Here is a 17,493-nt window from a genome sequence, read left to right on the forward strand (position 1 = left end):
AGTTGACTGGGGGTGAGTGTTTGATTTGTTCAAACGTTCCGTCCATCATCCCCTTTTGTATCGCTTTGTTCGCCCTAAGTGTGGCAGGGTATACTCAGACGTGAGTCCCTTGTTCACTTGGCCACGGAATTCAAGATAGCCTGGCTGATGAGGATTATGAATCCGAAACCGGTCCCAGGATGCTTGTTTCCGGTCCAGGGAAGACATGGCTTGGCAGTTCGGGCTGGACTGTTCCCATAAGGCACAGGGTCAGACTGATTTGCATATAGACATGTCTGAACTTCGGTGGCTGAGTGAACTAAAGAATGGTGATGGATTAAACCCAGATCAGTTGACTGGGGGTGAGTGTTTGATTTGTTCAAACGCTCCGTCCATCATCCCCTTTTGTATCGCTTTGTTCGCCCTAAGTGTGGCAGGGTATACTCAGACGTGAGTCCCTTGTTCACTTGGCCACTGAATTCAAGATAGCCTGGCTGATGAGGATTATGAATCCGAAACCGGTCCCAGGATGCTTGTTTCCGGTCCAGGGAAGACATGGCTTGGCTGTTCGGGCTGGACTGTTCCCATAAGGCACAGGGTCAGACTGATTTGCATATAGCCATGTCTGAACTGGGGTGGCTGAGTGAACTCAAGAATGGTGATAGATTAAACCAAGATCAGTTGACTGGGGGTGAGTGTTTGATTTGTTCAAACGCTCAGTCCATCATCCCCTTTTGTATCGCTTTGTTCGCCCTAAGTGTGGCAGGGTATACTCAGACGCGAGTCCCTTGTTCACTTGGCCACTGAATTCAAGATAGCCTGGCTGATGAGGATTATGAATCCGAAACCGGTCCCAGGATGCTTGTTTCCGGTCCAGGGAAGACATGGCTTGGCAGTTCGGGCTGGACTGTTCCCATAAGGCACAGGGTCAGACTGATTTGCATATAGCCATGTCTGAACTTCGGTGGCTGAGTGAACTAAAGAATGGTGATGGATTAAACCCAGATCAGTTGACTGGGGGTGAGTGTTTGATTTGTTCAAACGCTCCGTCCATCATCCCCTTTTGTATCGCTTTGTTCGCCCTAAGTGTGGCAGGGTATACTCAGACGTGAGTCCCTTGTTCACTTGGCCACTGAATTCAAGATAGCCTGGCTGATGAGGATTATGAATCCGAAACCGGTCCCAGGATGCTTGTTTCCGGTCCAGGGAAGACATGGCTTGGCTGTTCGGGCTGGACTGTTCCCATAAGGCACAGGGTCAGACTGATTTGCATATAGCCATGTCTGAACTGGGGTGGCTGAGTGAACTCAAGAATGGTGATAGATTAAACCAAGATCAGTTGACTGGGGGTGAGTGTTTGATTTGTTCAAACGCTCCGTCCATCATCCCCTTTTGTATCGCTTTGTTCGCCCGAAGTGTGGCAGGGTATACTCAGACGCGAGTCCCTTGTTCACTTGGCCACTGAATTCAAGATAGCCTGGCTGATGAGGATTATGAATCCGAAACCGGTCCCAGGATGCTTGTTTCCGGTCCAGGGAAGACATGGCTTGGCAGTTCGGGCTGGACTGTTCCCATAAGGCACAGGGTCAGACTGATTTGCATATAGCCATGTCTGAACTGGGGTGGCTGAGTGAACTAAAGAATGGTGATGGATTAAACCCAGATCAGTTGACTGGGGGTGAGTGTTTGATTTGTTCAAACGCTCCGTCCATCATCCCCTTTTGTATCGCTTTGTTCGCCCTAAGTGTGGCAGGGTATACTCAGACGTGAGTCCCTTGTTCACTTGGCCACTGAATTCAAGATAGCCTGGCTGATGAGGATTATGAATCGGAAACTGGTCCCAGGATGCTTGTTTCCGGTCCAGGGAAGACATGGCTTGGCAGTTCGGGCTGGACTGTTCCCATAAGGCACAGGGTCAGACTGATTTGCATATAGCCATGTCTGAACTCGGGTGGCTGAGTGAACTAAAGAATGGTGATGGATTAAACCCAGATCAGTTGACTGGGGGTGAGTGTTTGATTTGTTCAAACGCTCCGTCCATCATCCCCTTTTGTATCGCTTTGTTCGCCCTAAGTGTGGCAGGGTATACTCAGACGCGAGTCCCTTGTTCACTTGGCCACTGAATTCAAGATAGCCTGGCTGATGAGGATTATGAATCCGAAACCGGTCCCAGGATGCTTGTTTCCGGTCCAGGGGAGACATGGCTTGGCAGTTCGGGCTGGACTGTTCCCATAAGGCACAGGGTCAGACTGATTTGCATATAGCCATGTCTGAACTTCGGTGGCTGAGTGAACTAAAGAATGGTGATGGATTAAACCCAGATCAGTTGACTGGGGGTGAGTGTTTGATTTGTTCAAACGCTCCGTCCATCATCCCCTTTTGTATCGCTTTGTTCGCCCTAAGTGTGGCAGGGTATACTCAGACGTGAGTCCCTTGTTCACTTGGCCACTGAATTCAAGATAGCCTGGCTGATGAGGATTATGAATCGGAAACTGGTCCCAGGATGCTTGTTTCCGGTCCAGGGAAGACATGGCTTGGCAGTTCGGGCTGGACTGTTCCCATAAGGCACAGGGTCAGACTGATTTGCATATAGCCATGTCTGAACTGGGGTGGCTGAGTGAACTAAAGAATGCTGATGGATTAAACCCAGATCAGTTGACTGGGGGTAAGTGTTTGATTTGTTCAAACGCTCCGTCCATTATCCCCTTTTGTTTCGCTTTGTTCGCCCTACGTGTGGCAGGGTATACTCAGACTTGAGTCCCTTGTTCACTTGGCCACTGAATTCAAGATAGCCTGGCTGATGAGGATTATGAATCCGAAACCGGTCCCAGGATGCTTGTTTCCGGTCCAGGGAAGACATGGCTTGGCAGTTCGGGCTGGACTGTTCCCATAAGGCACAGGGTCAGGCTGATTTGCATATAGCCATGTCTGAACTGGGGAGGCTGAGTGAACTAAAGAATGGTGATGGATTAAACCCAGATCAGTTGACTGGGGGTGAGTGTTTGATTTGTTCAAACGCTCCGTCAATCATCCCCTTTTGTATCGCTTTGTTCGCCCTAAGTGTGGCAGGGTATACTCAGACGTGAGTCCCTTGTTCACTTGGCCACTGAATTCAAGATAGCCTGGCTGATTAGGATTATGAATCCGAAACCGGTCCCAGGATGCTTGTTTCCGGTCCAGGGAAGACATGGCTTGGCAGTTCGGGCTGGACTGTTCCCATAAGGCACAGGGTCAGACTGATTTGCATATAGCCATGTCTGAACTGGGGTGGCTGAGTGAACTAAAGAATGGTGATGGATTAAACCCAGATCAGTTGACTGGGGGTGAGTGTTCGATTTGTTCAAACGCTCCGTCCATCATCCCCTTTTGTATCGCTTTGTTCGCCCTAAGTGTGGCAGGGTATACTCAGACGTGAGTCCCTTGTTCACTTGGCCACTGAATTCAAGATAGCCTGGCTGATGAGGATTATGAATCTGAAACCGGTCCCAGGATGCTTGTTTCCGGTCCAGGGAAGACATGGCTTGGCAGTTCGGGGTGGACTGTTCCCATAAGACACAGGGTCAGACTGATTTGCATATAGCCATGTCTGAACTGGGGTGGCTGAGTGAACTAAAGAATGGTGATGGATTAAACCCAGATCAGTTAACTGGGGGTGAGTGTTTGATTTGTTCAAACGCTCCGTCCATCATCCCCTTTTGTATCGCTTTGTTCACCCTAAGTGTGGCAGGGTATACTCAGACGTGAGTCCCTTGTTCACTTGGCCACTGAATTCAAGATAGCCTGGCTGATGAGGATTACGAATCCGAAACCGGTCCCAGGATGCTTGTTTCCGGTCCAGGGAAGACATGGCTTGGCAATTCGGGCTGGACTGTTCCCATAAGGCACAGGGTCAGACTGATTTGCATATAGCCATGTCTGAACTGGGGTGGCTGAGTGAACTAAAGAATGGTGATGGATTAAACCTAGATCAGTTGACTGGGGGTGAGTGTTTGATTTGTTCAAACGCTCCGTCCATCATCCCCTATTGTATCGCTTTGTTCGCCCTAAGTGTGGCAGGGTATACTCAGACGTGAGTCCCTTGTTCACTTGTCCACTAAATTCAAGATAGCCTGGCTGATGAGGATTATGAATCCGAAACCGGTCCCAGGATGCTTGTTTCCGGTCCAGGGAAGACATGGCTTGGCAGTTCGGCTGGACTGTTCCCATAAGACACAGGGTCAGACTGATTTGCATATAGCCATGTCTGAACTGGGGTGGCTGAGTGAACTAAAGAATGGTGATGGATTAAACCCAGATCAGTTGACTGGGGGTGAGTGTTTGATTTGTTCAAACGCTCCGTCCATCATCCCCTTTTGTATCGCTTTGTTCGCCCTAAGTGTGGCAGGGTATACTGAGACGTGAGTCCCTTGTTCACTTGGCCACTGAATTCAAGATAGCCTGGCTGATGAGGATTATGAATCCGAAACCGGTCCCAGGATGCTTGTTTCCGGTCCAGGGAAGACATGGCTTGGCAGTTCGGGCTGGACTGTTCCCATAAGGCACAGGGTCAGACTGATTTGCATATAGCCATGTCTGAACTGGGGTGGCTGAGTGAACTAAAGAATGGTGATGGATTAAACCCAGATCAGTTGACTGGGGGTGAGTGTTTGATTTGTTCAAACGCTCCGTCCATCATCCCCTTTTGTATCGCTTTGTTCACCCTAAGTGTGGCAGGGTATACTCAGACGTGAGTCCCTTGTTCACTTGGCCACTGAATTCAAGATAGCCTGGCTGATGAGGATTATGAATCCGAAACCGGTCCCAGGATGCTTGTTTCCGGTCCAGGGAAGACATGGCTTGGCAGTTCGGCTGGACTGTTCCCATAAGACACAGGGTCAGACTGATTTGCATATAGCCATGTCTGAACTGGGGTGGCTGAGTGAACTAAAGAATGGTGATGGATTAAACCCAGATCAGTTGACTGTGGGTGAGTGTTTGATTTGTTCAAACGCTCCGTCCATCATCCCCTTTTGTATCGCTTTGTTCGCCCTAAGTGTGGCAGGGTATACTCAGACGTGAGTCCCTTGTTCACTTGGCCACTGAATTCAAGATAGCCTGGCTGATGAGGATTATGAATCCGAAACCGGTCCCAGGATGCTTGTTTCCGGTCCAGGGAAGACATGGCTTGGCAGTTCGGGCTGGACTGTTCCCATAAGGCACAGGGTCAGACTGATTTGCATATAGCCATGTCTGAACTGGGGTGGCTGAGTGAACTAAAGAATGGTGATGGATTAAACCCAGATCAGTTGACTGGGGGTGAGTGTTTGATTTGTTCAAACGCTCCGTCCATCATCCCCTTTTGTATCGCTTTGTTCCCCCTAAGTGTGGCAGGGTATACTCAGACGTGAGTCCCTTGTTCACTTGGCCACTGAATTCAAGATAGCCTGGCTGATGAGGATTATGAATCCGAAACCGGTCCCAGGATGCTTGTTTCCGGTCCAGGGAAGACATGGCTTGGCAGTTCGGGCTGGACTGTTCCCATAAGGCACAGGGTCAGACTGATTTGCATATATCCATGTCTGAACTGGGGTGGCTGAGTGAACTAAAGAATGGTGATGGATTAGCCCAGATCAGTTGACTGGGGGTGAGTGTTTGATTTGTTCAAACGCTCCGTCCATCATCCCCTTTTGTATCGCTTTGTTCGCCCTAAGTGTGGCAGGGTATACTGAGACGTGAGTCCCTTGTTCACTTGGCCACTGAATTCAAGATAGCCTGGCTGATGAGGATTATGAATCCGAAACCGGTCCCAGGATGCTTGTTTCCGGTCCAGGGAAGACATGGCTTGGCAGTTCGGGCTGGACTGTTCCCATAAGGCACAGGGTCAGACTGATTTGCATATAGCCATGTCTGAACTGGGGTGGCTGAGTGAACTAAAGAATGGTGATGGATTAAACCCAGATCAGTTGACTGGGGGTGAGTGTTTGATTTGTTCAAACGCTCCGTCCATCATCCCCTTTTGTATCGCTTTGTTCACCCTAAGTGTGGCAGGGTATACTCAGACGTGAGTCCCTTGTTCACTTGGCCACTGAATTCAAGATAGCCTGGCTGATGAGGATTATGAATCCGAAACCGGTCCCAGGATGCTTGTTTCCGGTCCAGGGAAGACATGGCTTGGCAGTTCGGGCTGGACTGTTCCCATAAGGCACAGGGTCAGACTGATTTGCATATATCCATGTCTGAACTGGGGTGGCTGAGTGAACTAAAGAATGGTGATGGATTAAACCTAGATCAGTTGACTGGGGGTGATTGTTTGATTTGTTCAAATGCTCCGTCCATCATCCCCTTTTTTATCGCTTTGTTCGCCCTAAGTGTGGCAGGGTATACTCAGACGTGAGTCCCTTGTTGACTTGGCCACTGAATTCAAGATAGCCTGGCTGATGAGGATTATGAATCCGAAACCGGTCCCAGGATGCTTGTTTCCGGTCCAGGGAAGACATGGCTTGGCAGTTCGGGCTGGACTGTTCCCATAAGGCACAGGGTCAGACTGATTTGCATATAGCCATGTCTGAACTGGGGTGGCTGAGTGAACAAAAGAATGGTGATGGATTAAACCCAGATCAGTTGACTGGGGGTGAGTGTTTGATTTGTTCAAACGCTCCATCCATCATCCCCTTTTGTATCGCTTTGTTCGCCCTAAGTGTGGCAGGGTATACTCAGACGTGAGTCCCTTGTTCACTTGGCCACTGAATTCAAGATAGCCTGGCTGATGAGGATTATGAATCCGAAACCCGTCCCAGGATGCTTGTTTCCGGTCCAGGGAAGACATGGCTTGGCAGTTCGGGCTGGACTGTTCCCATAAGGCACAGGGTCAGACTGATTTGCATATAGCCATGTCTGAACTGGGGTGGCTGAGTGAACTAAAGAATGGTGATGGATTAAACCCAGATCAGTTGACTGGGGGTGAGTGTTTGATTTGTTCAAACGCTCCGTCCATCATCCCCTTTTGTATCGCTTTGTTCGCCCTAAGTGTGGCAGGGTATACTCAGACGTGAGTCCCTTGTTCACTTGGCCACTGAATTCAAGATAGCCTGGCTGATGAGGATTATGAATCCGAAACCGGTCCCAGGATGCTTGTTTCCGGTCCAGGGAAGACATGGCTTGGCAGTTCGGGCTGGACTGTTCCAATAAGGCACAGGGTCAGACTGATTTGCATATAGCCATGTCTGAACTGGGGTGGCTGAGTGAACTAAAGAATGGTGATGGATTAAACCCAGATCAGTTGACTGGGGGTGAGTGTTTGATTTGTTCAAACGTTCCGTCCATCATCCCCTTTTGTATCGCTTTGTTCGCCCTAAGTGTGGCAGGGTATACTCAGACGTGAGTCCCTTGTTCACTTGGCCACTGAATTCAAGATAGCCTGGCTGATGAGGATTATGAATCCGAAACCGGTCCCAGGATGCTTGTTTCCGGTCCAGGGAAGACATGGCTTGGCAGTTCGGGCTGGACTGTTCCCATAAGGCACAGGGTCAGACTGATTTGCATATAGCCATGTCTGAACTTCGGTGGCTGAGTGAACTAAAGAATGGTGATGGATTAAACCCAGATCAGTTGACTGGGGGTGAGTGTTTGATTTGTTCAAACGCTCCGTCCATCATCCCCTTTTGTATCGCTTTGTTCGCCCTAAGTGTGGCAGGGTATACTCAGACGTGAGTCCCTTGTTCACTTGGCCACTGAATTCAAGATAGCCTGGCTGATGAGGATTATGAATCCGAAACCGGTCCCAGGATGCTTGTTTCCGGTCCAGGGAAGACATGGCTTGGCTGTTCGGGCTGGACTGTTCCCATAAGGCACAGGGTCAGACTGATTTGCATATAGCCATGTCTGAACTAGGGTGGCTGAGTGAACTCAAGAATGGTGATAGATTAAACCAAGATCAGTTGACTGGGGGTGAGTGTTTGATTTGTTCAAACGCTCAGTCCATCATCCCCTTTTGTATCGCTTTGTTCGCCCTAAGTGTGGCAGGGTATACTCAGACGCGAGTCCCTTGTTCACTTGGCCACTGAATTCAAGATAGCCTGGCTGATGAGGATTATGAATCCGAAACCGGTCCCAGGATGCTTGTTTCCGGTCCAGGGAAGACATGGCTTGGCAGTTCGGGATGGACTGTTCCCATAAGGCACAGGGTCAGACTGATTTGCATATAGCCATGTCTGAACTGGGGTGGCTGAGTGAACTAAAGAATGGTGATGGATTAAACCCAGATCAGTTGACTGGGGGTGAGTGTTTGATTTGTTCAAACGCTCCGTCCATCATCCCCTTTTGTATCGCTTTGTTCGCCCTAAGTGTGGCAGGGTATACTCAGACGTGAGTCCCTTGTTCACTTGGCCACTGAATTCAAGATAGCCTGGCTGATGAGGATTATGAATCCGAAACCGGTCCCAGGATGCTTGTTTCCGGTCCAGGGAAGACATGGCTTGGCAGTTCGGGCTGGACTGTTCCCATAAGGCACAGGGTCAGACTGATTTGCATATAGCCATGTCTGAACTGGGGTGGCTGAGTGAACTAAAGAATGGTGATGGATTAAACCCAGATCAGTTGACTGGGGGTGAGTGTTTGATTTGTTCAAACGCTCCGTCCATCATCCCCTTTTGTATCGCTTTGTTCGCCCTAAGTGTGGCAGGGTATACTCAGACGTGAGTCCCTTGTTCACTTGGCCACTGAATTCAAGATAGCCTGGCTGATGAGGATTATGAATCGGAAACTGGTCCCAGGATGCTTGTTTCCGGTCCAGGGAAGACATGGCTTGGCAGTTCGGGCTGGACTGTTCCCATAAGGCACAGGGTCAGACTGATTTGCATATAGCCATGTCTGAACTCGGGTGGCTGAGTGAACTAAAGAATGGTGATGGATTAAACCCAGATCAGTTGACTGGGGGTGAGTGTTTGATTTGTTCAAACGCTCCGTCCATCATCCCCTTTTGTATCGCTTTGTTCGCCCTAAGTGTGGCAGGGTATACTCAGACGCGAGTCCCTTGTTCACTTGGCCACTGAATTCAAGATAGCCTGGCTGATGAGGATTATGAATCCGAAACCGGTCCCAGGATGCTTGTTTCCGGTCCAGGGAAGACATGGCTTGGCAGTTCGGGCTGGACTGTTCCCATAAGGCACAGGGTCAGACTGATTTGCATATAGCCATGTCTGAACTGGGGTGGCTGAGTGAACTAAAGAATGGTGATGGATTAAACCCAGATCAGTTGACTGGGGGTAAGTGTTTGATTTGTTCAAACGCTCCGTCCATTATCCCCTTTTGTTTCGCTTTGTTCGCCCTAAGTGTGGCAGGGTATACTCAGACGTGAGTCCCTTGTTCACTTGGCCACTGAATTCAAGATAGCCTGGCTGATGAGGATTATGAATCCGAAACCGGTCCCAGGATGCTTGTTTCCGGTCCAGGGAAGACATGGCTTGGCTGTTCGGGCTGGACTGTTCCCATAAGGCACAGGGTCAGACTGATTTGCATATAGCCATGTCTGAACTAGGGTGGCTGAGTGAACTCAAGAATGGTGATAGATTAAACCAAGATCAGTTGACTGGGGGTGAGTGTTTGATTTGTTCAAACGCTCAGTCCATCATCCCCTTTTGTATCGCTTTGTTCGCCCTAAGTGTGGCAGGGTATACTCAGACGCGAGTCCCTTGTTCACTTGGCCACTGAATTCAAGATAGCCTGGCTGATGAGGATTATGAATCCGAAACCGGTCCCAGGATGCTTGTTTCCGGTCCAGGGAAGACATGGCTTGGCAGTTCGGGATGGACTGTTCCCATAAGGCACAGGGTCAGACTGATTTGCATATAGCCATGTCTGAACTGGGGTGGCTGAGTGAACTAAAGAATGGTGATGGATTAAACCCAGATCAGTTGACTGGGGGTGAGTGTTTGATTTGTTCAAACGCTCCGTCCATCATCCCCTTTTGTATCGCTTTGTTCGCCCTAAGTGTGGCAGGGTATACTCAGACGTGAGTCCCTTGTTCACTTGGCCACTGAATTCAAGATAGCCTGGCTGATGAGGATTATGAATCCGAAACCGGTCCCAGGATGCTTGTTTCCGGTCCAGGGAAGACATGGCTTGGCAGTTCGGGCTGGACTGTTCCCATAAGGCACAGGGTCAGACTGATTTGCATATAGCCATGTCTGAACTGGGGTGGCTGAGTGAACTAAAGAATGGTGATGGATTAAACCCAGATCAGTTGACTGGGGGTGAGTGTTTGATTTGTTCAAACGCTCCGTCCATCATCCCCTTTTGTATCGCTTTGTTCGCCCTAAGTGTGGCAGGGTATACTCAGACGTGAGTCCCTTGTTCACTTGGCCACTGAATTCAAGATAGCCTGGCTGATGAGGATTATGAATCGGAAACTGGTCCCAGGATGCTTGTTTCCGGTCCAGGGAAGACATGGCTTGGCAGTTCGGGCTGGACTGTTCCCATAAGACACAGGGTCAGACTGATTTGCATATAGCCATGTCTGAACTGGGGTGGCTGAGTGAACTAAAGAATGGTGATGGATTAAACCCAGATCAGTTGACTGGGGGTGAGTGTTTGATTTGTTCAAACGCTCCGTCAATCATCCCCTTTTGTATCGCTTTGTTCGCCCTAAGTGTGGCAGGGTATACTGAGACGTGAGTCCCTTGTTCACTTGGCCACTGAATTCAAGATAGCCTGGCTGATGAGGATTATGAATCCGAAACCGGTCCCAGGATGCTTGTTTCCGGTCCAGGGAAGACATGGCTTGGCAGTTCGGGCTGGACTGTTCCCATAAGGCACAGGGTCAGACTGATTTGCATATAGCCATGTCTGAACTGGGGTGGCTGAGTGAACTAAAGAATGGTGATGGATTAAACCCAGATCAGTTGACTGGGGGTGAGTGTTTGATTTGTTCAAACGCTCCGTCCATCATCCCCTTTTGTTTCGCTTTGTTCGCCCTAAGTGTGGCAGGGTATACTCAGACGTGAGTCCCTTGTTCACTTGGCCACTGAATTCAAGATAGCCTGGCTGATGAGGATTATGAATCCGAAACCGGTCCCAGGATGCTTGTTTCCGGTCCAGGGAAGACATGGCTTGGCAGTTCGGCTGGACTGTTCCCATAAGACACAGGGTCAGACTGATTTGCATATAGCCATGTCTGAACTGGGGTGGCTGAGTGAACTAAAGAATGGTGATGGATTAAACCCAGATCAGTTGACTGTGGGTGAGTGTTTGATTTGTTCAAACGCTCCGTCCATCATCCCCTTTTGTATCGCTTTGTTCGCCCTAAGTGTGGCAGGGTATACTCAGACGTGAGTCCCTTGTTCACTTGGCCACTGAATTCAAGATAGCCTGGCTGATGAGGATTATGAATCCGAAACCGGTCCCAGGATGCTTGTTTCCGGTCCAGGGAAGACATGGCTTGGCAGTTCGGGCTGGACTGTTCCCATAAGGCACAGGGTCAGACTGATTTGCATATAGCCATGTCTGAACTGGGGTGGCTGAGTGAACTAAAGAATGGTGATGGATTAAACCCAGATCAGTTGACTGGGGGTGAGTGTTTGATTTGTTCAAACGCTCCGTCCATCATCCCCTTTTGTATCGCTTTGTTCCCCCTAAGTGTGGCAGGGTATACTCAGACGTGAGTCCCTTGTTCACTTGGCCACTGAATTCAAGATAGCCTGGCTGATGAGGATTATGAATCCGAAACCGGTCCCAGGATGCTTGTTTCCGGTCCAGGGAAGACATGGCTTGGCAGTTCGGGCTGGACTGTTCCCATAAGGCACAGGGTCAGACTGATTTGCATATATCCATGTCTGAACTGGGGTGGCTGAGTGAACTAAAGAATGGTGATGGATTAAACCCAGATCAGTTGACTGGGGGTGAGTGTTTGATTTGTTCAAACGCTCCGTCCATCATCCCCTTTTGTATCGCTTTGTTCGCCCTAAGTGTGGCAGGGTATACTGAGACGTGAGTCCCTTGTTCACTTGGCCACTGAATTCAAGATAGCCTGGCTGATGAGGATTATGAATCCGAAACCGGTCCCAGGATGCTTGTTTCCGGTCCAGGGAAGACATGGCTTGGCAGTTCGGGCTGGACTGTTCCCATAAGGCACAGGGTCAGACTGATTTGCATATAGCCATGTCTGAACTGGGGTGGCTGAGTGAACTAAAGAATGGTGATGGATTAAACCCAGATCAGTTGACTGGGGGTGAGTGTTTGATTTGTTCAAACGCTCCGTCCATCATCCCCTTTTGTATCGCTTTGTTCACCCTAAGTGTGGCAGGGTATACTCAGACGTGAGTCCCTTGTTCACTTGGCCACTGAATTCAAGATAGCCTGGCTGATGAGGATTATGAATCCGAAACCGGTCCCAGGATGCTTGTTTCCGGTCCAGGGAAGACATGGCTTGGCAGTTCGGGCTGGACTGTTCCCATAAGGCACAGGGTCAGACTGATTTGCATATATCCATGTCTGAACTGGGGTGGCTGAGTGAACTAAAGAATGGTGATGGATTAAACCTAGATCAGTTGACTGGGGGTGATTGTTTGATTTGTTCAAACGCTCCGTCCATCATCCCCTTTTTTATCGCTTTGTTCGCCCTAAGTGTGGCAGGGTATACTCAGACGTGAGTCCCTTGTTCACTTGGCCACTGAATTCAAGATAGCCTGGCTGATGAGGATTATGAATCCGAAACCGGTCCCAGGATGCTTGTTTCCGGTCCAGGGAAGACATGGCTTGGCAGTTCGGGCTGGACTGTTCCCATAAGGCACAGGGTCAGACTGATTTGCATATAGCCATGTCTGAACTGGGGTGGCTGAGTGAACAAAAGAATGGTGATGGATTAAACCCAGATCAGTTGACTGGGGGTGAGTGTTTGATTTGTTCAAACGCTCCATCCATCATCCCCTTTTGTATCGCTTTGTTCGCCCTAAGTGTGGCAGGGTATACTCAGACGTGAGTCCCTTGTTCACTTGGCCACTGAATTCAAGATAGCCTGGCTGATGAGGATTATGAATCCGAAACCCGTCCCAGGATGCTTGTTTCCGGTCCAGGGAAGACATGGCTTGGCAGTTCGGGCTGGACTGTTCCCATAAGGCACAGGGTCAGACTGATTTGCATATAGCCATGTCTGAACTGGGGTGGCTGAGTGAACTAAAGAATGGTGATGGATTAAACCCAGATCAGTTGACTGGGGGTGAGTGTTTGATTTGTTCAAACGCTCCGTCCATCATCCCCTTTTGTATCGCTTTGTTCGCCCTAAGTGTGGCAGGGTATACTCAGACGTGAGTCCCTTGTTCACTTGGCCACTGAATTCCAGATAGCCTGGCTGATGAGGATTATGAATCCGAAACCGGTCCCAGGATGCTTGTTTCCGGTCCAGGGAAGACATGGCTTGGCAGTTCGGGCTGGACTGTTCCCATAAGGCACAGGGTCAGACTGATTTGCATATAGCCATGTCTGAACTGGGGTGGCTGAGTGAACTAAAGAATGGTGATGGATTAAACCCAGATCAGTTGACTGGGGGTGAGTGTTTGATTTGTTCAAACGCTCCGTCCATCATCCCCTTTTGTATCGCTTTGTTCGCCCTAAGTGTGGCAGGGTATACTCAGACGTGAGTCCCTTGTTCACTTGGCCACTGAATTCAAGATAGCCTGGCTGATGAGGATTATGAATCCGAAACCGGTCCCAGGATGCTTGTTTCCGGTCCAGGGAAGACATGGCTTGGCTGTTCGGGCTGGACTGTTCCCATAAGGCACAGGGTCAGACTGATTTGCATATAGCCATGTCTGAACTAGGGTGGCTGAGTGAACTCAAGAATGGTGATAGATTAAACCAAGATCAGTTGACTGGGGGTGAGTGTTTGATTTGTTCAAACGCTCAGTCCATCATCCCCTTTTGTATCGCTTTGTTCGCCCTAAGTGTGGCAGGGTATACTCAGACGCGAGTCCCTTGTTCACTTGGCCACTGAATTCAAGATAGCCTGGCTGATGAGGATTATGAATCCGAAACCGGTCCCAGGATGCTTGTTTCCGGTCCAGGGAAGACATGGCTTGGCAGTTCGGGATGGACTGTTCCCATAAGGCACAGGGTCAGACTGATTTGCATATAGCCATGTCTGAACTGGGGTGGCTGAGTGAACTAAAGAATGGTGATGGATTAAACCCAGATCAGTTGACTGGGGGTGAGTGTTTGATTTGTTCAAACGCTCCGTCCATCATCCCCTTTTGTATCGCTTTGTTCGCCCTAAGTGTGGCAGGGTATACTCAGACGTGAGTCCCTTGTTCACTTGGCCACTGAATTCAAGATAGCCTGGCTGATGAGGATTATGAATCCGAAACCGGTCCCAGGATGCTTGTTTCCGGTCCAGGGAAGACATGGCTTGGCAGTTCGGGCTGGACTGTTCCCATAAGGCACAGGGTCAGACTGATTTGCATATAGCCATGTCTGAACTGGGGTGGCTGAGTGAACTAAAGAATGGTGATGGATTAAACCCAGATCAGTTGACTGGGGGTGAGTGTTTGATTTGTTCAAACGCTCCGTCCATCATCCCCTTTTGTATCGCTTTGTTCGCCCTAAGTGTGGCAGGGTATACTCAGACGTGAGTCCCTTGTTCACTTGGCCACTGAATTCAAGATAGCCTGGCTGATGAGGATTATGAATCGGAAACTGGTCCCAGGATGCTTGTTTCCGGTCCAGGGAAGACATGGCTTGGCAGTTCGGGCTGGACTGTTCCCATAAGGCACAGGGTCAGACTGATTTGCATATAGCCATGTCTGAACTGGGGAGGCTGAGTGAACTAAAGAATGGTGATGGATTAAACCCAGATCAGTTGACTGGGGGTGAGTGTTTGATTTGTTCAAACGCTCCGTCCATCATCCCCTTTTGTATCGCTTTGTTCGCCCTAAGTGTGGCAGGGTATACTCAGACGTGAGTCCCTTGTTCACTTGGCCACTGAATTCAAGATAGCCTGGCTGATGAGGATTATGAATCCGAAACCGGTCCCAGGATGCTTGTTTCCGGTCCAGGGAAGACATGGCTTGGCAGTTCGGGCTGGACTGTTCCCATAAGGCACAGGGTCAGACTGATTTGCATATAGCCATGTCTGAACTGGGGTGGCTGAGTGAACAAAAGAATTGTGATGGATTAAACCCAGATCAGTTGACTGGGGGTGAGTGTTTGATTTGTTCAAACGCTCCGTCCATCATCCCCTTTTGTATCGCTTTGTTCGCCCTAAGTGTGGCAGGGTATACTCAGACGTGAGTCCCTTGTTCACTTGGCCACTGAATTCAAGATAGCCTGGCTGATGAGGATTATGAATCCGAAACCGGTCCCAGGATGCTTGTTTCCGGTCCAGGGAAGACATGGCTTGGCAGTTCGGGCTGGACTGATCCCATAAGGCACAGGGTCAGACTGATTTGCATATAGCCATGTCTGAACTGGGGTGGCTGAGTGAACTAAAGAATGGTGATGGATTAAACCCAGATCAGTTGACTGGGGGTGAGTGTTTGATTTGTTCAAACGTTCCGTCCATCATCCCCTTTTGTATCGCTTTGTTCGCCCTAAGTGTGGCAGGGTATACTCAGACGTGAGTCCCTTGTTCACTTGGCCACTGAATTCAAGATAGCCTGGCTGATGAGGATTATGAATCCGAAACCGGTCCCAGGATGCTTGTTTCCGGTCCAGGGAAGACATGGCTTGGCTGTTCGGGCTGGACTGTTCCCATAAGGCACAGGGTCAGACTGATTTGCATATAGCCATGTCTGAACTGGGGTGGCTGAGTGAACTCAAGAATGGTGATAGATTAAACCAAGATCAGTTGACTGGGGGTGAGTGTTTGATTTGTTCAAACGCTCAGTCCATCATCCCCTTTTGTATCGCTTTGTTCGCCCTAAGTGTGGCAGGGTATACTCAGACGCGAGTCCCTTGTTCACTTGGCCACTGAATTCAAGATAGCCTGGCTGATGATGATTATGAATCCGAAACCGGTCCCAGGATGCTTGTTTCCGGTCCAGGGAAGACATGGCTTGGCAGTTCGGGCTGGACTGTTCCCATAAGGCACAGGGTCAGACTGATTTGCATATAGCCATGTCTGAACTGGGGTGGCTGAGTGAACTAAAGAATGGTGATGGATTAAACCCAGATCAGTTGACTGGGTTTGTTCAAACGCTCCGTCCATCATCCCCTTTTGTATCGCTTTGTTCGCCCTAAGTGTGGCAGGGTATACTCAGACGTGAGTCCCTTGTTCACTTGGCCACTGAATTCAAGATAGCCTGGCTGATGAGGATTATGAATCCGAAACCGGTCCCAGGATGCTTGTTTCCGGTCCAGGGAAGACATGGCTTGGCAGTTCGGGCTGGACTGTTCCCATAAGGCACAGGGTCAGACTGATTTGCATATAGCCATGTCTGAACTGGGGTGGCTGATTGAACTAAAGAATGGTGATGGATTAAACCCAGATCAGTTGACTGGGGGTGAGTGTTTGATTTGTTCAAACGCTCCGTCCATCATCCCCTTTTGTATCGCTTTGTTCGCCCTAAGTGTGGCAGGGTATACTCAGACGTGAGTCCCTTGTTCACTTGGCCACTGAATTCAAGATAGCCTGGCTGATGAGGATTATGAATCGGAAACTGGTCCCAGGATGCTTGTTTCCGGTCCAGGGAAGACATGGCTTGGCAGTTCGGGCTGGACTGTTCCCATAAGGCACAGGGTCAGACTGATTTGCATATAGCCATGTCTGAACTCGGGTGGCTGAGTGAACTAAAGAATGGTGATGGATTAAACCCAGATCAGTTGACTGGGGGTGAGTGTTTGATTTGTTCAAACGCTCCGTCCATCATCCCCTTTTGTATCGCTTTGTTCGCCCTAAGTGTGGCAGGGTATACTCAGACGCGAGTCCCTTGTTCACTTGGCCACTGAATTCAAGATAGCCTGGCTGATGAGGATTATGAATCCGAAACCGGTCCCAGGATGCTTGTTTCCGGTCCAGGGAAGACATGGCTTGGCAGTTCGGGCTGGACTGTTCCCATAAGGCACAGGGTCAGACTGATTTGCATATAGCCATGTCTGAACTGGGGTGGCTGAGTGAACTAAAGAATGGTGATGGATTAAACCCAGATCAGTTGACTGGGGGTAAGTGTTTGATTTGTTCAAACGCTCCGTCCATTATCCCCTTTTGTTTCGCTTTGTTCGCCCTAAGTGTGGCAGGGTATACTCAGACGTGAGTCCCTTGTTCACTTGGCCACTGAATTCAAGATAGCCTGGCTGATGAGGATTATGAATCCGAAACCGGTCCCAGGATGCTTGTTTCCGGTCCAGGGAAGACATGGCTTGGCAGTTCGGGCTGGACTGTTCCCATAAGGCACAGGGTCAGGCTGATTTGCATATAGCCATGTCTGAACTGGGGAGGCTGAGTGAACTAAAGAATGGTGATGGATTAAACCCAGATCAGTTGACTGGGGGTGAGTGTTTGATTTGTTCAAACGCTCCGTCAATCATCCCCTTTTGTATCGCTTTGTTCGC

This window comes from Lissotriton helveticus, chromosome 1_1 (assembly GCF_964261635.1).
Source record: "Lissotriton helveticus chromosome 1_1, aLisHel1.1, whole genome shotgun sequence".
Lineage (NCBI taxonomy): Eukaryota > Metazoa > Chordata > Amphibia > Caudata > Salamandridae > Lissotriton > Lissotriton helveticus.